Here is a 15,831-nt window from a genome sequence, read left to right on the forward strand (position 1 = left end):
ACACCTGGAGTAACAGGCAAATTTGGACTTGGAATACGGAGTGAAGCAGGGCAAAGACTAATAGAGTTTTGCCAAGAAAATGCACTGGTCAGAACAAACACCCTCTTCCAACAACACAAGAGAAGACTCTATACATGGACATCACCAGATGGTCAACACCGAAATCAGATTGATTATATTCTTTGCAGCCAAAGATGGAGAAGCTCTATACAGTCAGCAAAAACAAGACCAGGAGCTAACTGTGGCTCAGACCATGAACTCCTTATTGCCAAATTCAGACTTAAATTGAAGAAAGTAGGGAAAACCACTAGACCATTCAGGTATGACCTAAATCAAATCCCTTATGATTATACAGTAGAAGTGAGAAATAGATTTAAGAGCCTAGATCTGATAGAGTGCCTGATGAACTATGGAATGAGGTTCATGACATTGTACAGGAGACAGGGATCAAGACCATCCCCATGGAAAAGAAATGCAAAAAAGCAAAATGGCTGTCTGGGGAGGCCTTACAAATAGCTGTGAAAAGAAGAGAAGCGAAAAGCAAAGGAGAAAAGGAAAGATATAAACATCTGAATGCAGAGTTCCAAAGAATAGCAAGAAGAGATAAGAAAGCCTTCTTCAGCGATCAATGCAAAGAAATAGAGGAAAACAACAGAATGGGAAAGACTAGGGATCTCTTCAAGAAAATCAGAGATACCAAGGGAACATTTCATGCAAAGATGGGCTCGATAAAGGACAGAAATGGTATGGACCTAACAGAAGCAAAAGATATTAAGAAGAGATGGCAAGAATACACAGAAGAACTGTACAAAAAAGATCTTCACGACCCAGATAATCACGATGATGTGATCACTGACCTAGAGCCAGACATCCTGGAATGTGAAGTCAAGTGGGCCTTAGAAAGCATCACTACGAACAAAGCTAGTGGAGGTAATGGAATTCCAGTTGAGCTATTCCAAATCCTGAAAGATGATGCTGTGAAAGTGCTGCACTCAATATGTCAGCAAATTTGGAAAACTCAGCAGTGGCCACAGGACTGGAAAAGGTCAGTTTTCATTCCAATCCCAAAGAAAGGCAATGCCAAAGAATGCTCAAGCTACCGCACAGTTCTACCCCTAGCATGTTCTTTTATTCAAAGTTTTAGTATATAATACATTTTAGTTTACAGCTGAAGACCTCCTCTGAAGTTCACTGGACTTGGTAATTGCTGGCCAGTGTCCATTCTTCCTCCTCCAGAGTGAGCTCCACTTCCTTCTCCAGACTTCTTACAGTTTGGTAGGACTGTGCATCAGGATACCCTGCTCTTCAGCAGCCAAGCCAAAGTACCCTGGGGGTACTTAACCCCCAGGGGCCAATCAACCACACCCTTTCTGGAATGTGGATTCCCTAGACTATTGCTGGTGAAGCACCCCAAAGTGCTGGCCACTGGTTCCTGCTTCTGGGATGTTTAGAATAGCTCTTTTATTCTGTCATCTCCTCAGGCCCTACCATATATTCCCTTTTTGCTGAAGTTAGCCTGAGTCCATCTGTTGCTTACAACCAAAGAATGTCTGATGTTCACCTAACCCCTTCCCCCTCCAAGGCCTGAATTTAGCTATTTAATTCGGTATTCTACTGAATAAGGATTATGACCCTTGCAGTTGGAAAGCAAAGAGATAAGGTATTGAAAACTTTGCATATGTGTATTTGCAATTCTGTGAAAGCTACAGGAAAACAGAAAGGCATACAAAGTGTTTCCAACAGAGCAGATTCAATACAGAGAACTGGATGCACAACTAGAAGAAAAGATAACAAGGCAACTTGAATTTTTGTCACTGCTTCTTGTACCCCTAGGGCTGATATTAGTAACTGCAAGAAGCAGTTCCCACACCTAGGGCTTGGAGAATGAAAGGAAAGAAGTGGGATTACCAGGACCTCAGAGCTTGGAAGAGAGGCCCTGCACAGGCTGGTGCATGGACCCTTTGGTGGGTGCACTCCTGCAGCCCCTGCTCAGACCCCTAAGAAGGTGTGGCTGGTGGGCACTGGTACCTCTGTGGGGCCATGGTATGGTGATGCTGGGAAGGCTGAAAGAAGCTGGATGCTGGAGCCCTGTATGAGGTTGGGGGAGAGGGGGCTGTTGATGGAAGCTGGCAACCATAGGTCCATTTTCCCTCCTTCTAGTCCTCCATCAGAACCTCCACTGACAGAACCTAATGGGAAGGGAACTGGCTTGGGAGTTTGGAAAAGCAGTTTGCAGAGCCCCAGCCCTGGTATCACAGCAGAGTTAAAAGGGTCAGCTTAGAGCACAGGCAGGTAAATAACTACAACAAAAACATACTTTGCCTTTAAAAGGATCAGTGGTGATTTTTGAAAACAGAATAGCCTGGTATTTGGCAATTTTCAGTGTATCTGTGGCTGAATGTAAATTATGTCATTATAGTACTTTATGCCTAAAGACCCAAGGGCACAAATTTCAAACCTGTAACATGTTCTCTGACCCTTAGTGATGGCATTTAAATGTATCAGTTGGAAAATGTGTCTCCTAATACATATTTATGAGGTGCAGAAGTTACAGCAAGATTGCTTCATTTAATTCTTGCAAAGAAGAAACCAGCACTAATGTAAAGCTGTCATAGTCATCAAGAGGTCTATAATTGTAAGGTCATTTGCAGATTTCTATTGAGACCTGCTTTTCTGAGTATGTTAGAAGAAAAATCAGAGAAATTCATAATACCACTTAGAAAATACTTCATAATCTCACTTAAGGGAAATTACGCATGCTTAAAATGTATAAAGCAATTAACCCAACAGATTTTACTTGGAAAGTTTGGAAAATTACCAATAGTCTAAGATTAATGAATAAGAGAAATTATTATACTGCTAGCAAAACAAAATGTTAGATGAAAAATGCATCTGTGAATGTTCATAGCAGCTTTATTTGTAAGAGCCAAGAACTGAAATCAGCCCAGATGTCCTTCTGCTGGTGAATAGTTAAACAAGCCGTTCTACAATCCATACCACAGAATCCTACTCAGCGATAAAAAGAAAGGGACAATTGATACACACAACTTGAGTGAATCTATATGGAATTATGTTGAGCAAAACAAGCCAATCCCAAAAGGTTACATGCCTTATCATTCCACTCATACAGCATTTTTGAAATGACAAAACCTTAGAAATCCAGGAGAGATTAGTAGTGGCCAGACTTTAGGGATTAGGGGTAAGGTTTAAGGAATGTGAGTGTGGTTATAAAACAACAACATGAGGGAGGAACCCTTGTGCTTATGGCATTGGAATTGTTCGGTATCTTGACAGTGGTGATGGATACATGAATCTACACAGGAATAAAATTATGTAGCACTTAATACACAAAGACACTCAAACACAAAAATAAATACAGGTAAAACTGGGGTTACGAAGAAAGTTAGTGGAGGTGATAGAATTCCAGCTGAGCTATTTCAAATCCTAAAAGATGATGCTTTTAAAGTGTTGTACTCAGTATGCCAGCATATCTGGAAAACTCAGCAGTGGCCACAGGAATGGAAAAGGTCAGTTTTTATTCCAATCCCAAAGAAAGGCTATGCCAAAGAATGTTCAAACTACCGCATAATTGCACTCATTTCACGCACTAGCAAAGTAATGCTGAAAATCCTTCAAGCTAGGCTTCAACAGTATGTGAACCGAGAACTTCAAGATGTACAAGGTGGATTTAGAAAAGGTAGAGGAACCAGAGACCAAATTGTCAACATCTCTTGGGTCATAGAGAAAGAAGAATTTCAGAAAAACGTCTGCTTCATTGACTATGCTAAAGCCTTTGATTGTGTGGATCACAACAAACTGGAAAATTCTTGAAGAGATGGGAGTACCAGACCACCTTACCTGTCTCCTGAGAAACCTGTATGCAAGTCAAGAAGCAACGTTAGAACTGGACATGGAACAATGGACTGGTTCAAAGTTTGGAAAGGAGTGCGTCGAGGTTGTATATTGTCACCCTGCTTATTTAACTTATATGCAGAGCACATCATGCGAAATACCAGGCTGGATAAAGAATTGATGCTTTTGAACTGTGGTGCTGGAGAAGACTTTTGAGAGTCCCTTGGACAGCAAGGAGATCCAACTAGTTAATCCTAAAGAAAATCAACCTTGAATATTCACTGGAAGGACTGATGCTGATGCTGAAGCTCCAGTACTTCGGCCACTTGATGAGAAGAGCTGACTTATTGGAAAAGACCCTGATGCTGAGAAAGATTGAAGGTAAAAGGGGAAGGGGGGCAGCAGAGGATGAGATGATTGGATGGCATCACTGACTCAGTGGACATGAATCTGAGCAAACTCTGGGAGATAGTCCAGAACAAAGGAGCCTGGCGTGCTGCAGTGCCTGGGGTCACAAAGGGTCAGAGACGACTTAGTGACTGAACAACATCTATAATTTTCCAAGCTGTTAACCTTTGGAGGAAACTGGGCACAGTATATGAAGGCTGTATCTATGATATTTCTTACACTGTGTGTGAATCCACAGTTACCTCAACATTTTTACTTACAAATGAAAGTTAAAAATGGTGTGCAGGCCCCATTACCAGGCCGTGGTTACCGTGAGACCACTAAGGGTCACTCAGCCCTGCCCCCCAAGTGAGCAACTGTCATGAGCAACCAGCAGTGGTCCTGCTTAGCCATTGGTGAGCACCGCACTGGGCCCCTCCCTAAGTGAGCAGCTGTCACCGAATGACCGTTGGTGGGCCAACGGTTGGGGAGTGGCGTTCTGCAGGTGGAGACTGAGGCAAGAGGCAGATCCCAGCCCTCTGAGGGGGCAGTTAGCTCACCTGTCCACCAGCCTGCGGGTGAGCTGGGGGGGACCGGCGGCCCAGGGGACAGGCTGGGGGCTGTGTCCTGGAGGGCTCCAGAGCCCTGGCCAAGGCCGCCCACTGGCCGGGCCCAGCCCTTGAGGTGGCAGTGACCTTCTCCTGTCTCTGCGACCTAATGGCAGCGGCATGAGTCACAGACTGCATGAGTCAAAGACTGTGGGTCCTGACTGCCCCCCGATTTTGGCTACCTGAGGAGCCTGAGGGCTGGCTGGGCCCTGGGCGCCTGGCTCCCTCAGCGAGGATGGCTAAGCGAGATCTGGGGACCCGGCCCTGAGGGTGCCGCCAGCTGAGATCTGTCTCCTCAACCAGGCCTGGCACTGGTTGGAAGGACCCAGCCTGGGTGCTGGTTGAACGCTTTAGGGCAGGATGACCAGCCAGCACAGGGACCCGCTCCTGTCAACCAGGACCTGGAGCTCTGAGGGTGAATGTTGAGTCTTGGAACCTTGCCCCTTCTTGTGAGAACAGAGAATAATACTTGTTTGGTGGAGGTCTGCAGGAACTTTGTCACCTGACCTCAATAACAGGTCTTGACACCAAGACGTTTGCCCCTCCCTCCCCTATCCTAGAAAAGGACTCTGCTGAAAGCTTTTGGGGAGTTTTTTTGAATTTATTTATTTATTTATTTTTGGCTGTGCTGGGTCTTCATGGCTGTGCAGACTTTTCTCTAGTTGGTGTGAGCAGCGGCTACTCTCTACTGGTGTTTGGGCTTGTCGTTGCGGTGCTTCTCTTGTTGTGGCTCGAGGGCTCTAGGTGCATGGGCTCAGTAGTTGTGGCGCATGGGCTTGGTTGCTCCACGGCATGTGGAATCTTCCCAGACCAGGGATATGTCAAACCCGTGTCCCCTGCATTTACAGGTGAATTTGTACCACTGGGCCATCAGGAAAGTCGAAGTTTTGGGGTTTTTAAAGTATGAGTTGCCCATATCCTTGCATGGCTGTGCAATAAACCTTTTTCTGTTCTAAACTAAAAAAAAAAAAAATGGTATGCAGAAACAATAAAGAAAACCTTAGGGATACTTTCAGTGTTATTCATCTACTAGTGGGGTTTTTCAAATTGTAAGTTACAGACAATTTCAAGCATACACAAAAGAGAATAGTGTAATGAAGATCCTGTAGACACCACCTACCTTCAGTAATGATCAGCTCATGGTCAAATGTGTTTCATCTAAACCCCCACCCAGTCCTGATGTCCCTCATTTATTTTGATGCACGTATCACATCTCATATGATTTCACCTGTAGATATTTCTATAGCATCTCTAAAATACAGTGGCTCCTTACTATTTTTTCTCACTGAGGTTAACATTGGTTTAGAATGTATGTTTCAGGTGTAGAGCATTATATTTTCACTTCTCTACACCCTACAGTGTGCTCACCACTGAAAATTTAGCTTCTATGGATCACCATACAGTTGACCCCCTTTACTCATTTTTCCCTTCCTCTCTTCCCCCCTAGTAACCACTACACTGTTCTTTGTGTGTTTGTTTTGGTTTGGTTTGTCCATTTATTTGTGTGTGTGTGTGTGTTTTATTCCACATATGTGTGAAATCATGTGGTATTTTTCTTTCTCAGTCTGACTAATTTCACTCAGCATTATACCTTCAAGGTCCATCCATGTTGTTGCAGATGGCAAGATTTCATCTTTTTGTGACTGATTAGTATTCCTGTGTGTGTGTGTGTATATGTATGGATCATATCTTCTTTATCCATTCATCCACTGATGGGCACTTAACTATTGTAAATAATACTGAGATGAGCATAGGGGTGCATGTATCTTTTTGAATTAGTGTTTTTGTATCATTTGCATAAATAATCAGAAGTGGAATAGCCGGGGGAGTTCCCTAACAGCCTAGTGGCCAGGATTCCAGGATTTCACTGCTAGACCCTGGTTCAATCCCTGGTTGGGAAACTGAGATCCTACAAGCCGTGTGGTGTGGCAAAAAAAAAAAAAAAAACCTGGAATATCTGGATCATACTGTAGTTCTATTCTTAATTTTTGGAGTAATCACACTGTTTTCCCTAGTGGCGGCACCAATTTACATTCTCATCAGCAGTGTATAAAGATTCTAAGGGCTTCTTTTTCAAAAAATTCAAAATAACTGCAATACATTCTTACATGCAAAAAAACTTGTAAAATTCTTTGATATCAGTGTCCAGATAGCATTTACATTTCCTGACTTGTCTCATAATGAGGTACGTGCTTTAGCTTTATTCAGATACAGTGTATGTCCCATAAACTGCACCCACTTAAAGTATACAATTCATCGTTTTGACAGATGTAAACACCCATGAAAGCACTGCCACAATAAAAAACCAGAACATTTTAATTGTCCCCAAAAGTTTCACTGTGTTCCTTCCTCTATCTCTGGCCAGAGAAAAAGCACTGATCTGCTTTCTGTCACTATAGATGAGTTGACAGAGAATGTGGTTTTGAAAAAAGAACCAACAAACCTAAATGGTACACGATTTTATAAAAATTAGAAAGAAATCTAGAGAATGAAGAAAAATATGTGTATTTTCTTGTCTGATATATTTTGATGGTGAGTCCCTGAGACAGGAAGCAAGTTAAATTTAGAGTACTGTAATAATAATAGCCCCTGTAATAATAACATGTATTGAGCAGTTAGTATGTGCCAGTTATTTTACATATATTATCTAATTTGTCTCATGATAACCCTATGATTATTATCAATCTATTATTATCAAACCCATTATATACTTTAGAAGACTGAGGCTCAGAGAAGTAACTTGCCCCTGATCTCACAGCTTGTAATTGAAGGAGCTTAGATTATATTACGGAGAAGGCAATGGCACCCCACTCCAGTACTCTTGCCTGGAGAATCCCAGGGATGGGGGAGCCTGGTGGGCTTCCGTCTATGGGGTCACACAGAGTCGGACACGACTGAAGCGACTTAGCAGCAGCAGCAGCAGATTATGTTAATAAACACTAGATCCAAATAAATAAATAAACACTAGATCCTTGACTCCATTGCTGTTCCCTTAAATGCAGATGTAGTTGGTTTATAGCAGAAAAAGCTGACACAAAAAGAGCACCTGGGTGTGTTACTGAAAATGTCTTACCCTTTCTTCGACAGAGAAGCAAGGGCAATTCAGTGGACAAAGGATAGTCTGTTCAACAAATGCTGTGAGAAGAACAGGATAGTCAAGTGCAAAAGATCGAATTGAGATGCAGATCATACATCTTTTGCGAATATTAACTCAAAGTGGATAATAGACCTAAATGCGAAACTAAAATCCCTAGAAGATTTTTAAAATAGGCAAAGGACCCGAATAGACATTTTCCCAGAAAACAAATGGTCAACAGATAGATGAAAAGAAGCTCAACATCTGTTATCAGTGGGGAAACGCAAATCAAAACTGTTCTGAGATATCACTTCACACCTGTCAGGATGTCTATCATCAAAAAGATGAGATAACAAATGCTGGTGAGGATGTGCAGAAAGGGAATCCTTGTCGACTGGTGGTGGGAATGTAAACTGGTATAGCCACTATGGAAAACAGTATGGAGATACCTAAAAAGTAAAAAGAGAACTTCCATATGATTCAGTAATCCCACTTCTAGGTTTATATTCAAAAGAAACCAAATCTTTTTTTTTTTTTGGCTGCACTCCACAACTTGTGGGATCCTAGTTCCCTGACCAGGGATTGAACCCTGGCCCTCAGCAGTGAAAGCACATAGTGCCTACCACTGGACCACTAGGGAAGTCCCTAGATCATTAAGTTGAAGAGATATTTGCACCCCCATGTTCACTGCAGCACTATTCACAGTAACCAACGTATATAAACAACTTAAGAGTTAGTCAATGACTGAAGGGTTAAAGAAGATGTGGTATGTATGTACAATGGAATATCATTCAACCTTTAAAAAGAAGGAAATCCTGGGAATTCCCTAGTGGTCCAGAGGTTAGGACTCCACACTTCCACTTCAGGGGCCATGGGAACTAAGTTCCCTGATTGGATTATCCTGCAGGGTGGCCAGAAAGAGAGAAGGAAATCCTGTCATTTATAATGTGGAGGGCATCATTCTAAGTGGAATAAGCCAGAGAGAGAAAGACAAATGCTACACGCTATCACTTATATGGGTAATCAAAAAGGAAAAAAAAAAAAGTCACGCTCATAGAAACAGAGAAGCAAAGTAATTGCTGGTGGATGGATGGTGAGAGAGAGAGGGAGAACCTGGTAAAAGGGTGCAAATTTTCCATTGTAGGATGAATAAGGTCTGACTGGGGATCTAAGGTATAGTGTGGTAACTATATAGTCGATACTACTGTATTATATAATTTAAATTTGCTAAGAGAGTAGAATTTTTATTGAAATATAGTTGATTTACAATGTGTTAGTTTCAAATGTCAGAGAAGGCAACGGCACCCCACTCCAGTACTCTTGCCTGGAAAATCCCATGGACGGAGGAGCCTGGTAGGCTGCAGTTCATGGGGTCGCTAAGAGTTGGGCACGACTGAGCGATTTCACTTTCACTTTTCACTTTCATGCATTGGAGAAGGAAATGGCAGCCCACTCCAGTATTCTTGCCTGGAGAATCCCAGGGACAGAGGAGCCCAGTGGGCTGCTGTCTATGGGGTCGCACAGAGCCGGGCACAACTAACTTAGCAGTTTCAAATGTACAGCAGAGTGATTCAGGTATACGTATATATATTCTTTTTCAGATTCTTTTCCATTATGTTATTACAAGATACTGAGTATAGTTCCCTGTGCTATACAGTAGATCCTTGTTGGTTATCTATTATCAGCAACCATCTTAATGTATATCAGTACTGTTTAAACTGTAAACATATAAAAGCATTGTAGGTGATTCTTACTGAATCATTTAATTCCTAAGAAGTCAGAGGAATTTGAATTGATGGAGCTCTGACTTTAAATTTACATGAATCATTATCCAGTATGGAATTCAGTGTTCCTTTTCTGGGAAGTAATTGTTAACATTAAGTATTCTTGCTTACATTATATTTATTGTTATTTTTGGTCAAGAAAAAATAGGCTTGCATCACCTACCACTTCACTCCCATTATAAAAAGGAATGTTATATATATATTTATATATATAATATATAAAGAGATGATATAATACATAAAGGAGTGTTTTATATGTATATATGTATGTATGTGTGTGTATATATGTATATATATATTGCTTAAAGCGATGGCTTTAAATTTTTTCTTGGCTGCAATCCACAGCAACATCTACATTTTACATTATCTATCATCTTTCAATCTATCACCTATCTTTCTATGATACTGAAACAAAATTCTTACAAAGTAGTACCTCTCCTCACTGTGTGTAATATACTCTGATCTGATCTGATCTATTTTATTCTCTTTCATTTTTTAAAAATGTTAATCATGATCCTTTAAGTTGGTTTCACGTATGGGCCAAGACCTGTATTTTAAAAACTGTGGCTTGGAGAGCTCCAGATGAAATTTGTAGTGAATAGACCAGAGTATCCCATGTGATGATAAAAATGCCTTAAAAGAAGGCTTTTGTCACTTCACTTCTGAATACATATAACAATTTAAAATTGACATACCACAGACTATATTTCTGGACAGTAATTGAACAAGGCTTTTAATTTTACTTTTTCAAATTGTTTGAAAGACTAATTTTTAAAATGTTTTTTAATTGAAGGATAATTGATTTACAGAATTTTGTTGTTTTCTATCAAACCTCAACATGAATCAGACATAGGTATACATGTCTCCTCCCTCTTGAACCTCCCTTCCATCTCCCTCTCCATCCCACCCCTCTAGGTTGATATAGAGCCCCTGTTTGAGTTCCCTGAGTCATACAGCAAATTCCCATTGGCTGTCTATTTTACATATGGTAATGTAAGTTTCCATGTTACTCTCTCCACACATCTCACCCTCTCCTCCCCCTACACCATGTCCATAACTCTATTCTCTATGTCTGTTTCTCCTTTGCTGCCCTGCAGATAAATTCATTGGTACCATCTTTCTAGATTCCATATATATGCATCAATATACACTATTTATCGTTCTCTTTCTGACTTACTTCACTCTGTATAATAGGTTCTAGGTTCATCCACCTCATTAGCACTGACTCAAATGTGTTCCTTTTTATGGCTGAGTAATATTCCATTGTATATATGTATACCACAGCTTCTTTATCCATTCATCTGTCAATGGACATCTAGGTTGCTTCCATGTTCTGGCTATTGTAAGTAGTGCTGCAATGAACATTAGGGTACATGTGTCTTTTTAAATTTTGGTTTCCTCAGAATATATGCCTAGGAGTGGGATTGCTGGGTCATATGGTGGTTTTATTCCTAGTTTTTTTTTTTTTTTTAAAGAAATCTCCATACCATCTTCCATAGCGGCTATATCAATTTACATTCCCACCAACAGTGCAAGGGTGTTCCCTTTTCTCCACACCCTGTCCAGCATTTATTGTTAGTAGACTTTTTGATGATGGCCATTCTGACCAGTGTGAGGTGATATTTCATTGTAGTTTTGATTTGCATTTCTCTAATAATGAGTGATGTTGAGCATCTTTTCATGTTTTTGTTGGCCACTTGTATGTCTTCTTTGGAAAAATGTCTGATTAGGTCTTTTCCCCACTTTTTGATTGGGATGTTTGTTTTTCTTGTGTTGACTTGTATGAGCTGCTTGTATATTTTGAAAATTAATCCTTTGTCAGTTGTTTCATTTGCTATTATTTTTTCCCATTCTGAGGGTTGCCTTCGAAAGACTAATTTTAACATGTATAACTTTTATAGTAAAAAAGAAATCTAGCATGATGTTAGCTACTTATCCTAAGGAGCCAATGTCATGTCATACTTCTAAAAGTTATGTTTTATAAAACATAGTGGAGGGACTTCTCTGGTGGTCCAGTGGTTTAGACTCCACACTCCCAATGCGGGTGGCATGGGTTCAATCCCTGGTCGAGGAACTAAGATCTCCCATGCAGCATGTGTGTGCATGCTGAGTTGCTTTGTTGTGTCCGACTCTTTGCAGCCCCATGGGCTGTAGCCCCCCAGGCTTCTTTGTCCATGGGATTTTCCAATCAAGAATACTGGAGTGGGTTGCCATGCCCTCCACCAGGGGATTTTCTGCAACCAGGGACTGAGCCCATGTCTCTTACCTCTCCTGCATTGGCAGGTGGGTTCTTTACACAGGCAGTATGGCATAGCAATAAATAAATAATATAACATGTATATGTATGCTCAGTCGTGTCTGGCTCTTTACACCCCCATGGACTGTAGCCCGCCTTACTCCTCTGTCCATGGAATTCTCCAGGCAAGAATGCTGGAGTGGATTGCCATTTCCTACTCCAAGGAATCTTCCTGACTCAGGGATTGAACCCAAGTCTCTGTGTCTCCTGCATTAGCAGGTAGATTCTTTACCACTAGCACCACCTGGGAAACCCAAAGTAACATAAAATAAAAGTACTACTTAAAGGAAAAAAATAGTGGAAAATTAGATCCAACAGGAATGTGCAATTACAGAGTCTTAGCTCCATAACTTGTAGATGATCTATGCAGTGTACTACACAGCCATTAACAATGATGATTTAAGTTCTAGCTCGGTGGCTCTCAATCAGGGGTGATTTTGCCTCTCAGGGGACATTTGGCAATGCCAGAGACATTTTAGGTTGTCACACTGGGGGAGGGGAGTGCTGTTTGTGTCTAGTGGGCAGAGGCCAGGGATGCTGCTAAACATCCCATGGTGCACAGTACAGCCTCCACAGCAAAGAATGATCCCCAAATAGCAATAGTGCTAAAGGGTAAGAAATCCTAGTTTTAGCTAACTGTCTATATCTTCATGGAAGCTTTACCTCCTTCCTCATATCTGCAAATAATCTTTTTCTTTTTGGTAGCATTTAATCTAGCTCTTTCTCATACTTGGAATACAGTTATTAATTATTGTTGTTGTTTAGTCACTAAGTTGTGTCCAACTCTTTTGTGACCACATGGACTAGCCCACCAGGCTCCCCTCTCCAGGGGATTTCCCAGGCGTAGGTTGCCATTTCCTTCTCCAGGGGATCTTCCTGACCCAGGATCGAACCCACGTCTCCTGCATTGGCAGGTGGATTCTTTACCACTGAGCTACCAGGGAAGCCCAGTTATTTTTGTTCATGTCTTAATTCCCTTCCTAGGTAGAAAGCTCCTTTTTCAGATATGATATGTGCCTGATTCATCTTGGTATAACCATCAATCAGACCACCTTGTGTCTTGTATTTGTTTAATAAGTTTTTATTAAGTTATTACATAAGAATAAAAAATCATGGCCCTGAAAGTATTGAAATGGAAAGATGTTCACAGTATACTTAATTGGGATAAAAAGCAGGTTACAAAACAGTGTGAGTGATCTATAGATTGAGTGCAATCCTTATCACAATCCTAGCTAACTTTTCAGAAATTGATAAGCTGGCCCTCAAGTGCATATGGAAGATCAGGGGGCCTAGAAAAGCCAAAATAGTTTTGAACAAACTTGAAGGACTCATACTGTAGAACTCTCAGAAGAAAAGATAAGAGTTAATCTTTGAGAGGGCTCTCCTGTTGGCTCAGTGGTAAAGAATCCACCTGCCAATGCAGGAGACATGGGTTTGATCTCTGAATTGGGAAGATCCCCTGGAGAAGGGCATGGCGACCCACTCCAATATTCTTGCCTTGGAAATCCCATGAGCAGGGGAGACCGGTGGGCTACAGTCCATGGGGTTGCAAAAGGACTTAGTGACTAAACAACAACAATCTTGAGACCATGAGTTAGGCAATGATTTCTGAGATATAACACCAAAAGAACAAATGACTCCCACCCAAGAAAAGATAAACTGGATTTCATCAAAATTTAAAACTTCTATGCTGCTAATCAAATTGCCAACATCTGCTGGATCATCAAAAAAGCAAGAGAGTTTCAGAAAAACATCTATTTCTGCTTTATTGACTATGCCAAAGCCATTGACTGTGTGGATCACAATAAACTGTGGAAAATTCTGAAGGAGATGGGAATACCAGACCATCTGACCTGCCTCTTGAGAAACCTGTATGCAGATCAGGAAGCAACAGTTTAGAACTGGACATGGAACAACAGACTGGTTCCACATAGGAAAAGGAGTACACCAACGCTATATATTGTCACCCTGTTTGTTTAACTTATATGCAGAGTACATCATGAGACATGCTGGGCTGGAGGAAGCACACGCTGGAATCAAGATTTCTGGGAGAAATATCAATAACCTCAGATATGCAGATGACACCACCCTTATGGCAGAAAGTGAAGAAGAACTAAAGAGCCTCTTGATGAAAGTGAAAGTGGAGAGTGAAAAAGTTGGCTTAAAGCTCAACATTCAGAAAACTAAGATCATGGCATCTGGTCCCATCACTTCATGGCAAATAGTTGGGGAAACAGTGTCAGACTTTATTTTTTGGGGGGGCTCCAGAATCACTGCAGGTGGTGAGTGCAGCTTTGCAGCCATGAAATTAAAAGATGCTTACTCCTTGGAAGGAAAGTTATGACCAACCTAGATAGCATATTCAAAAGCAGAGACATTACTTTGCCAACAAAGGTCTGTCTAGTCAAGGCTATGGTTTTTCCAGTGGTCATGTATGGATGTGAGAGTTGGACTGTGAAGAAGGCTGAGCGCCGAAGAATTGATGCTTTTGAACTGTGGTGTTGGAGAAGTCTCTTGAGAGTCCCTTGGACTGCAAGGAGATCCAACCAGTCCATTCTGAAGGAGATCAGTCCTGGGATTTCTTTGGAAGGAATGATGCTAAAGCTGAAACTACAGTACTTTGCCCATCTCATGTGAAGAGTTGACTCATTGGAAAAGACTCTGATGCTGGGAGGGATTGGGGGCAGGAGGAGAAGGGGACGACAGAGGATGAGATGGCTGGATGGCATCACTGACTCAATGGACATGGGTTTGGGTAGACTCTGGGAGTTGGTGGTGGACAGGGAGGCCTGGCATGCTGCGGTTCATGATCACAAAGAGTCAGACACAACTGAGCAACTGAACCAAACTGAACTGATGGTGCTAATGATACATCAAGAAAGTAAAAAGACAACCCACAGTACGGGAGAAAATTTTTGGAACCCATGTATCTGGTAAGAGAATGTATCCAAAATGCATAAAGAACTCTTACAACTCAGTAATAAAAGATAGCCCAATTTTAAAATGGGCAAAGAATGTGAATAGATATTTTTTCCAATGAAGATGTACAAATAGCCAAGATAGGGGAGGGGAGAGAAAGAGAATTTTTCTTCTACCCTTATAAGTTCTCAGCTGGGGCCCCTATAACAAAAGATGGATTAACAAGAAAAAAGCTTACAAATTTATTTACTACAAGTTTTATGTGACACAGGAGCTTTGATAGGGAAATGAAAACCTGAAGAAGTGTTTAAACATGAATGTGTTTATGCTAAGTTTTATGAAGAGCAGAGAGTTGTGGGAAAACGTAATAAGATAAATAGGATATGAGCTAAGAATAATAAACTGGGCTAGTGCATGTCCTAAACTCTGTCACCAATAAGCACTCATAGATATGTACCCAAGAGAAATGTAAACACAGATGTACACAAAAAGTTGTACATGACTGTTCATCACAGCATTATTCATAGTAGTCACAAAGTAGAAACAACCCAAATGTCCATCAACTGATGAATGGTTATGTAAAATGCGATATATCTATTAAAATGGAATATTATTTGGCAGTGAAAAGAAATGAAGTACAGATATATCCTACACCATGGATAGACATTGAAAATATAGTAAGTGAAAGAAACCAGGCATAAAATGCCATATGTTGTATGAGTCTGTTTAAATGAAATGTATGAATAGAGACACAAGGTAGGTTAGTGATTGCCTAGGGCTGGGAGGTTTGGGGGGAAATGGGGAGTGACGGCTAATGAATTCAGGTTTCTTTTAGGGAGAATGAAAATGTTTTAAAATTAGATTGTGGCAATAGTTGCACAAACATAAATACACTAAAACCTAGTCATT

Source organism: Bos indicus x Bos taurus, chromosome X (genome assembly GCF_003369695.1).
Source record: "Bos indicus x Bos taurus breed Angus x Brahman F1 hybrid chromosome X, Bos_hybrid_MaternalHap_v2.0, whole genome shotgun sequence".
NCBI lineage: Eukaryota > Metazoa > Chordata > Mammalia > Artiodactyla > Bovidae > Bos > Bos indicus x Bos taurus.